At 51.6% G+C, this 12,967-nt stretch overlaps 1 protein-coding gene across 1 annotated transcript in view; it reads right to left on the reverse strand.

Annotated features, from left to right (window-relative positions):
- ANGEL1 (angel homolog 1) overlaps nt 1-2,275 on the reverse strand; it is a 62,477-nt gene extending 60,202 nt beyond the window's left edge. Inside the window, exon 1 of the mRNA XM_019733478.3 lies at nt 1,568-2,275. The gene's annotated coding sequence lies outside the window, so the exon portion shown is untranslated. The remainder of the gene's footprint in view (nt 1-1,567) is intronic.
- Between the last annotated feature and the right edge of the window lie 10,692 nt (nt 2,276-12,967).

Raw genomic sequence — 12,967 nt, forward strand, 5'->3', positions numbered from 1 at the left:
CCCTTCTGTAAATCCTGCTCTTGGTAAGCATGGGGCCATACGCAGGGCTCGCAGTCTCCAAGTCTTTAGAATAGGGTGATAATCACAGCGCCCAAGAGGGTTTTGTAAGGTCAGGTGGGGACAATGCACTGAAGAGGTGAGCACGTGTCATACAGCAAGGGGACCCACCCCTCGAGATGGCTCAAGCTTGCACACCATCATCTCCCACTCCCCATGCCTCTGTCCTGAACCTGCCCATCTGCCCTCCTGAAAGTGGTGCCTCTTGTTCCTTAGGATGCTGGTGGGAAGTGCCCAAGGCAGGGGTCAAGAAACCAGGTTCCAGGTCCAGCAAATCCTTCTGCTTTGCGGATGAGGTCAAGTGGCCATCAAAGAGGCGATACTGGGACCTGGGCCTCTGAGTTTCAGGAACTGAGTGGGGGGCTCTCATGGGCACCTCAAATTGCCCCTGAGATCACATACTGCAGCTCTATTAGTTCTGACTGAAGAGCAGAGTTGTATTTTTATCGTTGCATGAATTTCTGATTTTCATTTTTTGTTAGAAACAATATCTACTTGTAAAAATTCTGAATACAGAGAAGTATAGCAAGGAGAAAATGAAGGGCCCCTTTTATCTCACTCCCCTCCCACAGCTCACTCTGCCTCCCAGAGTTACCTCATGAACTATTTCAGGTGCATATTTCTATATCTTTTCCCACATACTTGCAATCAAGGTGTGTGTGTGTGTGTGTGTGTGTGTGTGTGTGTGTGTGTGTGTGTGACATAATGGTTAAAACATGGGCTCTGGAGCCAAACCACCTGAGTTCCAATCCCGGCTCCACTCCTGTGGAACCTTGGGCAAGTTACCGAATCTCCCTACACCTCACTTTCCCCAGCTGTATTATGGGACTAAGAATAGTACCCATGGCATAAGAATTTTTGAGGATTAAGTGAATGAATGTTTATAAAGCATTTAGAACATTACCTGGCATGTGTTAGGCTCAGAGCACACATATGTTTTATTATATATTACACATATATTACACACACACGCACGCACACACACAGTTTCTTATTTATCATAAATAGATGCATACCAGCACGTTTCTCTGCACTTGCTTTGTCTTACAGTATATCTGGTGATCTTTCCATGTTAGTACATTTAGAGCTATCTCAGTTTTTTTAGCTGCCACATGGTATTTCATAATATAGAAGTCTTGTAATTTAATCTCATTTTTATGGATATGTAAGTTATTTCCAATGCTTTGCTACTACAAATAATACTGCCACCAACATCCTTTGTATACAGTGTTTGCAGACAGTTGTTTCTCTAACATGGGATCGGTGGAGCAGACCCAGCTGGGCCGAAGGGTGTGCACATTCTGAATTTAAATCTATTGCCAAACCCTTGTCAACAACTTAAACCAGCTCTTTACTCCATCCTCGTGCTGACACCAAACCTTACCCATGTTCGGTGCTCTGCCAAGCTTAGAGATGGGTTTACAAATGACCTCGCTTGGGGTTGAGCTTGTCTAAACATTCTCGTTAATCAGCCACGAGGTTGCATTGGTGCTCAGCATTATCTCCTTACCTTTCAAACCAGTTTCTTGAAATGGTGAAGTCATAGCAACAAGTCTGGCCTGGAAAGAAGTCTCAGCAACAGAGAAGTCCTGGCAAGTCGGACGGTGGCAGGGAGGAAGCGAGAGCTGGCTGAAACCTCAGTGGACACTCACCAAAGCTAAGACTGTCAGCGAGCCAATAAAGCCTGGCTTGGTCTTGGTGTCTCTAGGCCGCTGGTGGTGTGCCCTTCACCAGGGGAGCACCCACTGGTTTCTGCGACTACCAGGGAGAGCGTCCTTGGCGGCCTCTTTAAGAACCACGAAAACAAATTGGGAATGCAACGGGGTTGCTAGGTGGCAGGAAAAGAGCAGTGGGGAGGAGGTCAGTGCACTAAGTGGTCGTCATAGTAATTGTAAACTGTGTCAAGGGGAGAGATTTCCGAGATGCCGGAGGCAGTGGCAGAGGGAACAGATGCTCAGGAAATGAGGACAGGGCCCTTTAGAAACCAATGCCCAGGGGTCACGTGGACAGAGCCCAGGATGGGAGAGAGACCTGGCCTCTAGTTGAGGCCCGGCACTGCCTGGCTACCTGAACTTGGAGCTTCATGGCTCCACCTGAGAAGTGGAAGAGCTGCAATTAAGGCTTTCCAGTCTGTTGCAGGGCCCTACCATTCTGCATTTCTTTTTTAAATTCCTTGGGAAACTGGGGAGACATGAAGAACTTAGCAAAAGAAGAGCAAGAATAGTCAAAACAGCATACGCGGAGCAGGGGAGACCGTGGGGGCTGGTGGTGGGGGGTGGGTAGCTTAAATGATTTTCATTAACCTTGGCAGTCTGCGGATGGAACTGTCTCGTACATCTCTGTAGCACCGTGTGATGCCTGGTATATAGTAAATGCTCAATAAATACCTATGGAAAGAACAAACACATTCACCTGGCAATTGTTTGGGGCAAGTGGTGGAAAATGGGACTGTTTGGGCGAGCTCCAGGAGCTCACACTTTAGCGCACCAGTGGCGTGCCAGAATGGCGTCTAGGGATCAAGTCACCAGTCCTTGGGTCTTACTTTGCTGCACCCAGGCTGGGGGCAATGCCCTGGGGGCAGAATCATTATTGGAAATAATTTATGTCCCCCTCCCCACAGCATATTTCCTCTCCCCTTTCCCTTCCTCATTCAAGGGTTTATCCTGAAGTTGAACTTCCATTAATTGGGTGGTACAGGGGCTCAGAGTCAAAATTAGGATGATAAAAAGAAAATCAAGAAATGTGATAAGGAGTTTGTGGGATGAAACTCACGTCTACCACACCCATCAGGGTATGTAGATGTTTTTGCTCCAAGTCCCCAGTAAATCAAATCCATTTGAAGTCACGGACCATGTCTTTTACGTCTATTATAATCCATAAAATTCTCCATCAGGTCTAATCGCTGCTGGGGTCTGAGTGGAACCCTGAGGATAATGAGGCCATGAAGTTCAAAATTTGTTATGGACTGTAGGTTATATAGATCAATAAAAACTGCAAAGGTTTCTTTTGCATAAAAATGAAAAGGCAGCAGCTTTTTAATCAAACGTTTTTTGCTTTGGTAGCTACTGGGGAATGATGGAGATAGGGAGAAGCTAAAATTGGCCCCCCACCACCCCAGAACCTCCAGGACACCCTTTGACGCTGCCATCCCCAAGTAAATAAAGGGCCTCCAAGCCAAAAACCTGCCTGCAACAGCCCTGGAGCCTTCCCACTGCTGGAGTAATTCCTACTTGTGGCCACTAGGTGTCAGGTCATCTCCAAAAGTCCTTGTGAAGGCTGTTCCCTGAACTCGCACTGCTTCCCCCTCTGCAGTAAACTTTCTCTGATCTCCCAAAATTCTGCCCGCCAGGAGCCTGGCATGACATCTGAACCCCAAAGGGCCAGAAGCCTGACACCTAGGCAGACCTCTCCAAGGCTTATTGTCCTCATTTCGAACCAAGTTTACTAACAGCTACTTCCTTGTGAGGAAGAAAATCAGGCACCAGGTAAAAGCACCAAAAACATTCAGTCCCTCCCCACCCCCCACCCCGCACCAGACAGCCCAGCCTGGAGCTGGGCAAGACCAGAAGAGATGTGCTCCATTTTTTTGGGGGGTGGGGGAGTTGGGGGTACTGCACAATGCATGCCGCGCTCTCTGACAGCGGGCTGCCTCACACTTTAGCAGCCTGCCAAGTCTGGAGGCCGGCAGGCAGGAGGACCTCAGCAGGAGCTCAAGACCAAGGCAGAGGTAGAGGGAACGATGGTCGAGAGGCGCTGGCCCACAAGCCCAGCACTGAAGGGGATCAGTCTGCATCCGGGAAACAGCGCCCTCCTGCCACGCCCAGCTCAGTGCGGCCTCATGCACTCTCTGTATCCTCACAGTGACCTTGTGCAGTGAGGTGTTATTATCCCCATTTTACAGTTGGGGAAATGGAGACATGGAGAAGTTAAGCATCTCATCTAAGGTCTCCTGCGAGGAAGTGGCAAGGCCAAGATTCAGACCCCAGATTCAGGCGATATGGCTCTGGCTCCCTGAGGTCTTAACCAGTGTGCTTCCTGCCCCCTCTGTGGATTCCATGCAGCTTCCTATCAGCAAGGGGGAGGTTAAATGCACTTGCTCTGTTTACATCCTTTCTGCAACAAAGTGAGGAATAACTGCATTGGTAAGCACGCATGAGCTCTAGGCCAGGCTGGACGGGCCAACGGCAAAGCAGATGGTGACACTCTATTGTGGCCGATTTCTCAAGGTCAGGTTAATATGCCCTCCCCATCGCTCTGCATTGCTCAGAAATTGTACCAGGAGCGATAGGGTGGGAGAAGAGAAGGAAACGTGTGGAATATCTCTGTGTGCCAGAATTGTAAAGCGGTTAAGCATGCAAATTCTGGCACTTGACTGTTCTGGGTTTGAATTCTGTCTGGCTTCATCAATTTCCAGCTCTGTGACCTTGAACAAGTCACTCAACCTCTCTGAATCTCAATTTCCTCATACATAAACAGAAATGATAATGGTACCCCCTCCCCTGTAGGGTTGCTGTGAAGATGTCATGAAATTTTGCATGTGAAACACTGAACCCAAGGCCCGGCACACAATAAGTGCTTAATATAAACATGACCTTCCTACAGTGGAGTTCCACTCCTAAGAGGGAGAGGTGTGGGGAGCTGTAGGTCCAGCAGGGCATATCAGGGGCCAAACTGAGCAGCCATCTTTGAAACAGTCAAATACTGGGGTCTTTGAAACACCGATGGAAGCATTCCAAAGCCATTCAGGCTTTCGTTTAAGGCTTGCATAAAAATCAAATGAATTTTTCCAGAATCTTAAGAATTATAAGGAGGTAGGAGGCCACGAAGAACGGTTCTGTGTGGGCAATGCAGGGGACACAGTGGACACCTGGCATTTTTCTTGGCTGCTGAGGTCTGAATCCCCTTCCTGGGCTGGGGATGCCCCACCTTACAAGTTTCAGGAGGGGCAGCTGTGACTTGCAACTGGGACACAGGACCATGCCTACACCAGACACTCACTCTGGGCTAGATTCAGGAGCTGGCGTCCCAAAGAACCAAGGCCACAGGGAATTCCCTCTGGCAGCTGTGTCATTACAGCTGGATGGAGCCCTCACAGTAGTTGGATGCTGGTGGGCTTGTTCAGGGTCCAGGACCTGTGGGTCAGTGGTGCAAGCTGCATCCTCTGGTGTGTGGCCGAGGTGGCAGCTGCGGTGTCCTCAGGAGACCAGGCTACCTTGTCAAACAGAGGACTTGAGATTAGGTTTGTTTTGTTTTGTTTTAAACAAAAGAAAACAATGATTGGCAAGGCAAGCTTTTGTCCTAAACACTGGCTGCCTACCAATGGCCTTGAACTAGAGAAGAGAAACAGTTCTCCTTCCTGAAACAGACATCCTGGAGGGGAAGGGAAACCGAGGACAGCTTGGGGGGCGGGGGTGAGTGTGAGGGGATAGAGGGTGTGGAGGGGGCACCTGGGGCCCAGTGGTACCTTTTAAGGAGGGACTGTGCTGTGACACTTTGAGGGCTGTTTTTGTTGCTTTCCACCCCGTTAGGGAGTCTTGATGAATTGGTGTGGGACTGGCTGGCTGGCTGCTGTGGTGACTGGATGAATGAGACAGAACTCCATGCGTGCGCACATGTGTTATGGGAGAATCAAAAACATAATGGATCTTTTTCCCAGTTTCTGGCTCCAGAGCTTTAAAAAGCCTTGGAATTTCCTGAAAGGAGTATCTGTTATGCTAATGAGGTGACTCATGGTGAGCCCCTAGCTAGTTTCTGGATGGGGCTGGTCACCAGAAAGACCAACCACTTGAGCAGAGGTTGGGACTTTCAGCCAACAGAAGGAGAGGGGGTTGGAGATTGAATTCAATCGTGCAGCCAGGTCAATCGGTCATGCCTATTTAGTGAAAACTCTAGACTCCTCAAGGCTCAGGGTCACTTCCTGGGGTGAGAACACATCCACATGTTGGGAGGGTGGTGCCCTGACTCCACACGGAGAGGGCAGAGGGCACGGAAGCTCTGCACTCCCTCCCAGATCTTGCCCTGTGTGTCTCTTCATTTGGTTGCTCCTGAGTCGTATCCTTTATAATAAAACTGTAATCATATGTATAGCACTTTCAGTGACTTCTGTGAGTCATTCTAGAGAATTATCTAAATTGGGGCGGGGGGGGGGGGAGTCATAGGAGTTCCCTAATTTGGAGCTGCCTGGTCAGAAGTGCAGGTGTCCTGGGAACCCCATTTGCAGCTGGTATCTGAAGTGGAGGTAGTCAGTCAGTGGGAGGACTGAGCCCTTAACCTGTGGATTCTGAGACTAACGCTGGGTGGTTAGTGTCAGAATTGAAATGCAGTACACCCCAGGGGGTGTCACCTCAGGTGCCACAGAAGTGGAACAAGTGTGCACAAAAAGCATGCTCAAATTTGAATTACAGAGACATGGTGTGTGTGCTCGAATATGTCCCTGCCAAGTAAGAGGTTGTCTGTGCCCAACAAGAGTGGTTTGCCTGTGTGCTAACCCCCAGACCTCCCTGCTCTCTTTGCCAACATCTTACCAGCTGGGCTGCAGCAGGCACACTCAGCTTGTACCCTTCTCCTGGCTCTACCCCCGTATTGCCAACAGAGAGCGCTCCAGCCTCACAAGTCCTCCAACTGTGTGTGCAGTGTCAGCTCTCTAAAGGGTTGGGAAAAGCACAGAAAAAGAAAAAAGGAGCCCAGACTGGCTCTGGGAAATCAAATTCATATCAGGTGCCTGAAAAAGACAACAATGCAAATGGCTTAAGGGACACAGGTCACACGGGAGAAAACTTCTAGGCCAGAACTCTCAACCTGCCTGGGAGCAGGTTTCTCCACTAAGGGGCAGACCCAGGTTCTATAGGGGCTGAGCTTATCTAATTTGGGGACCCTCATTTTAAAAATACCATGTTAGGTATAGAAAGTGGATGCTCATTTAAAATGAGGGGGGAAATTACAACAAATGACACATTTTTAAAAATTCAACGATGACATAAACCTCAAATCCTCCCAGGGCCTTGGAAGGGGCCTCATCGAGTGAGGGTCCCAGCAGCTTGTGTCTCCTCACATTCTCAGTAAGGCTGCTGTCATGCAGGGTCCCTGGTCCCCTACTCCACATAAGAATGCAGGATAGGGTGAGGCCAAAAAGGAACACCCACGGAGCCATGGATAACGGGTTCAGACCACTATAGTCTCTCTGGCGGCTGGTTTGCAGATACAGGACACAGGCTCCACGTGATGTGCAATCCGCTATCCACTTCTCTGCCAACCAACCAACCCTCTAGTTTAGCCACGGCAGTTATGTTAGTGGCTAATGGCTATCCGGTAACAGCTGATGGTCACCCAGCCACAGCGGATGGCCGTCTGATTACAGCTGATGGCCATCTAATAACTGAGCCAGCACCTTTCCACGTGAGGCCAAGAACCTGGAAACTGCTCTCTGGGACTCTGTCCCCACACTCCACCCCTCCAGAGTCTCGCCTCACAATCTACTCAACAAGCATCTTCCGCAAGGGGCCCTGTGTCAGGAACCAAGCTCATGAGAAAAAGTTTCAGTCCAGTTCAAGTAATGTCCAGGGGGTATCCCTCGATGTCCACTTACTTTCTAGGCACAGACAGACTTCCTGGGCACAGCCAGGGTTCTCGGGGCACCGTGCTGGAACAATAGTGGCTCATAGCCAAGGTGCTTACATACTCTTGACGGCAGCCGGACGAGACACAGGAAGTAAACATCCATCTGCACCCCAACAAGGAGTCCTCCTGCACCACAGTCTCGCTGGCGGCCGAGCGAGACACAAGAAGCAAACATCCGCCAGTTCTACTACATAGTGATATGTTCCCAGGTAGACAGTCAGACGATCCATCAAATCGTGTATTGAAGGTACTGCAACGTGCAAAGGTGGCATCACCTTATTTAACTCCCTATAGTCCACAGTCATTCGCCAGGTCCCATCTGGCTTCTTGACAGGCCATACTGGGCAGTTAAAGGGACTGTGAGTCGACCTCACAACATGTGCCTTCTCCAATTCCAAAATTGTATGACCAACCTCCTCCTGCCCTCCTGGCAGGCGGTACTGTCACACTGTAACCACGTTTGGGGCTACGGCAACACTTGAGGAGGGTGGTGAGCATGCCCGTGTGTCACCGCTTTCACCACCCGGATCCGGAGACAGAACTCTCCCACCGACGTCTGTAAACTGAGGCCATGTAGCATGTCCACTCCTAGAATATACTCCGGAACAGGGGAGACATAAACCTTGTAGGTACGAGGGGGAAGCCTACCTCTACCCAGTGGTAAGGAAACGGTTTTTACCATCACAGTCTTTCCCCCGTAGCCATCAATGCAGATTGCTGGTCTGGGGAACAGTTCTGGGTTCCCATAAACAAGACTGCAGTCTGAGCTGGTGTCAACTAGGGCCACTTTTGCACATTAGAAGGGGACCAATGTATGGACAGTTCCATGTGGGGCCTCCGGTCCCCGCTTGTCCCCTCTGACCGGGAACCTTGTCCCCACCCCTGTCCCCCAATCAAGCTGAAAGGAGTCTGCCTTAAGCGGCCACATGAAGTCCTGGAGGGACACGGGTCACACTTTCCTGGACTTCCCCTTTGGGCTTCGCTGGAATTGCTGTTCCGGACACAACTATTTCCAAAGTTCCAATAAGAGTGCGTTGGGTTGTCAGTTTATTTTTTCCTGATCGACCCCTGCTGCCACAAGATCAAGCCACATCTGTGCGCGTTACTCTCTGAGGCCCGTGACCTCACCCTCTTGCTTTTGACTTGGGCTTCCAGGCCTTGACTTCTCGGACCTCATGTCTTAACTTCCCTTGCTGCTGGCTTTCAACATCCCCCAGGGTGGCCATGACAATGGTAACTTCATGGATCTGCCACCCCACATAGGGCGTAAGAATGGCAACCAAGGATCCAAAAGCACTCCCAGGGGCAGTATCCAAAACCAGATCTCTCAAGCTGGTTGTAAACCGCTTGTCATTGGCCCCCGCATATTAGGGTTGAACATAGCGTGTTTCATACCCATTTCACGGATGATTTGAGTAAGTTCAGTATATGACTGCCATTGACTCACAGTGTCTGGCAGCTCGCCAGCCTGTCCCCATACTGTGCGTACCACAGCAGGGAGCCACTCCATTAGAGCGTGGTTGCCCTGGGCTTGGGCCAACCTATGGGAGTTCTGTAACCTTTGTCGCAGGGTTGGATGCCCAGCCATGGAGGCTAGCTTTTCCATTTTGCCTGGGGAGCAGAGAATGCTGTCTGCCCCCTCATCCTATAATTGCAGCAGCCGAGCTGGGAGCGGCTCTCTAGGGTGCTGTCGGCACCGCCTCCCCAGCTCCTGCAACTCAGTGGGAGTGTATGGGGTGTAGGTTGTGAACTCAGTCACAGCTGGGTTGCCGGCAGCAATGCCTCCATGGCCCAGAGGGTGCTCATGCTTCACCTTGTGCAGCACGATGGGCCGGGCTTGGGGGTGGGAGCTACATCGCTTCCACTCGCATTGTCCGCCTCTGCCTCATACTCTCCACTGTGGGGCTCCTCCTCCAACAGGCGGACGTGAGCTTCCAGCGCCTCCCACCGGGACACCTGGTCCGGCACCTGGGCTATTCCAGCAAGTGTTTCCTCCAAGTTACGATGCAACGCGGTGAGGAATATCCAGTCCACACCGTGGCTGTACCCTTTGCCTCCTCCAGCAACCGCTCAGCCAGAGCCTGCAAGGCCCTCTCCACACTGGCCGGAGAGCCATCCATGTCCTCCCACCCCTCCTCGGGGGTCCAACTCCTGAGAACAATGGCTACCAGGCACCACACACTGTGTGGGGGCCACACGTCCTCCTGCCCAGAGTCAGACTCCTTTCCTACCTGGTCGGAATCCTGCTCACCATGCCAGGTATCCGAATGGGTGGAGGCCTCCGTGTAAGATGTCTGCAACCCTTGGGGCCTACGGCAGCAGCAGACTACCAAAAGGAAGGCGATGCCTTCTATAGCCAAGAGAGTGGTGTGCCATCTGGAGGCTCGGGTCTCCCAGGCAGACCCCACCTTGCGTTCCCGGTACAGCTCCTCACGGGCCTCCTGAAGCTGAACTTTCAGACATATAAACTGTTCCGTTGCCCCTTTGGGGATTCTGGCCGGTGGTGTATCCTGCTCGCTGCACCATGTGTCATGCAGGATCTCTGGTCCCACTCCCCGCATAAGAACACAGGATATGGTGAGGCCAAAAAGGAACAGCAATGGAGCAATGGATAGGGGGGTGTCACACAGGAGACCCTGAGGGGTCTGAGCTCCCGCTCCCCACATAAGAACGCAGAAACACCCATGGAGCCATAGGTAGGGGAGTCATACCACTATATTCTCGCTGGCGGCTGGGTTGGAGACACAGGAAGCAGGAGCCACACTGTCTGCAACCCGCCGTCCTAACTGCAATCCACGCTTGCCAGCCACCATCTTCTTGCTAGCCCCCATTTGCTTCTAGCATAGTCATAGCAGTTATATTAGTGGCCAATGGCTCCCTGGTTACAGCTGACAGCCAACTAGCCACAGCTGATGACCATCCAATCACAGTTGATGGCCATTTACTACCTGAGCCAACACCTTTCCACGTGAGGCCAAGAGCCTGGAAACTGCATTCCTGGGGTCTGTCCCCACAGGGGGTCATACCACTATATTCTTTCTGGTGGCTGGTTTGGAGACACAGGAAGCAGGAGCCACACGATCCGCAATCTGCTGTCCACTTCTCTGCCAACCAACCAATCCCCTAGCATAGCCATGGCAGTTATATTAGTGGCCAATGGCTAACCAGTAACAGCTGATGGCCGCCCACCCACAGTGGATGGCCATCTGATTACCGCGGATGGCCACCTAATAACCGAGCTAGCACGTGAGGCCGAAAGCCTGGAAACTGCTCTCTGGGTCTCTGTCCCCACAGCTGCCCCGTCTCCATCTCCTCCAGCAGTGACCAGACACCTTCCTAATGCAGAGTCCACTTTGCTTCCTGAGCCTATCCTGCCACAAAAACAGGCTGAAAGGACACACCTTCCAAGGGTTCTGCCCTGTGAGCTGCTTGTCTCATGCCCCATGCCTCTCCTCACTGCTGTCCTTGGGGCAGCCAGCGGCAGTCACACCATGAACATGTGTGGGACGTTGTCTCTCCCTCTCTGCCACACCAGTGTGGGGGGGTCACTGCTGCCTCTATCCCCTCTGCTTTTTAAGACGCTTAAGGCAGTTCTCAGTATGTTCCTTCTTTGAGTCCTGGCTTCACAGTGGGTCATTGATCCACTTGGTCTTATTTCAAGACTGAAACCCACAGCCCCCAAAATGCTTTTGCCAAGGGCACTGTGACGCAGGAAACAGCCCCTTTTGAAATTCATGCCATGAGACCAAGTGAGGCCCCTGAGGGTCTAAGTGTACACGGAGAAGTGAAGGGACCAGAGCCCTGGGCAACCCCAGAACTCTTAATGAGGTCCATGAGGAGAACCAGCAAAGGGGACGGAGAGGGGGACACCATCAAGGAGGAGGAGACCACAGAGTGTGGGGTTCTGGAAGACAGTTGAAGAAAGCGGCCAAGCAAAAAAACTCACCCAAAGCCTTTCCCAAGAACGGTGTGAGTAGGTGGGCAGCACAAGGAGAGCAGGGCACATGTGAGGTGACAGAGGAAGAAAGGGACGGGGAGGGGCCACTCAATAGCATGCATCTCCCTACATGGCCCCACTTTTGTTACTTGCAGCCCAAAGCATCCTAAGCGATAGAGCCACCCTCCCTGTACACAGCATTACTCTGTGTGTCCACTGTCTGGTGGCACATGGCCCTCCCTTACTGGACTGTGAGTCGGGGGCTGTGTGCCCATCTGTGGATTTCCATGCTTGGCCCTGAGCCTCAGAGATATTTGGTGAATACACTTAGAGGATGGAAGAAAGAGTGAGTGGATCCCTGCGCTCAGCAGCCATGCTGTGGGGTTTCCTGAGAGCCCCTCCAGCAGACAAACCGCCCAGCAGCCTGCCAGGGCCTGGATATAAATACGTCTGGGGTGAACACCCACAGATGGGTGGGACATCAGAGGCTGAGGCTCGAGCAAAACTGAAAGCAGACGCTCCCAGTGCCCTGGGAAGGCTGAGGACTGAATTGCTCCATGGGTCAGAATGGAAGCACACTGTAAATGCCTGTGTTTCTTTCTGAAAAGGCCTCCTTATTGACACATACCAGCTACCCAACCTACACAGACGCAGACTCTTCCAGCTGCCAGGCCCCTGCTTTACAGGGCTAGGTAGGCAACAAGTCAGCCAGGAATCAGCTGTACCAGTGGAATCTCCCGTGTAGGAGGGCGCTGGTGGACCCCTGAATGGAGGTGTGGAGGGTAACAGGGCCTCATTCCCCCTCTCCCCAAGCTCCTTCCCTGAAGCCAGCTTGAGCTTGGCGCAGAGCTCCATTGCAGTTTGCTACAGGGACCGACCCTCGCCTGGCAGAAGTTTATCACGGGAGCCCTCAGGTGAGAGGGAAACTATTTCCCAGTGGTTAGGGCCGCAGGCATGGCATCAGGCTGCCTCCTTGTGTTGGAATCCTGACCCAACCCCTTCCTTCCTTCCTTCCCTCCCTCTGTTCCTTCCCTTATTATTTATGGAGGACCTACTATGTGCCAGACACTGTGTGTGGCTCCAGGGATACAGCTTTTAGCATTGCAATCAGCCAGACATGAATGCAAACCACAGCTGTACTGGATGACGTGAAGCTTAAGCCCTAAGGCAAACACTAAACAAAAACCCATGCAAACATAGCCATTGTAATAACTTCTGAGAAGGAAGAGCACGATGGCTCAGGGACGTGGCAGCGGTGTGAACGGGAACCAGTTCTTCAGTTAGTCTGATTCTTATTATGTAATAATAGGTCCCATGGTGGATGGCTTTGTGAGAACCAGTGGGACACTGCACACA

Source organism: Rhinolophus sinicus, chromosome 3, assembly GCF_057876585.1.
Source record: "Rhinolophus sinicus isolate RSI-liver-muscle chromosome 3, RSI-T2T, whole genome shotgun sequence".
NCBI lineage: Eukaryota > Metazoa > Chordata > Mammalia > Chiroptera > Rhinolophidae > Rhinolophus > Rhinolophus sinicus.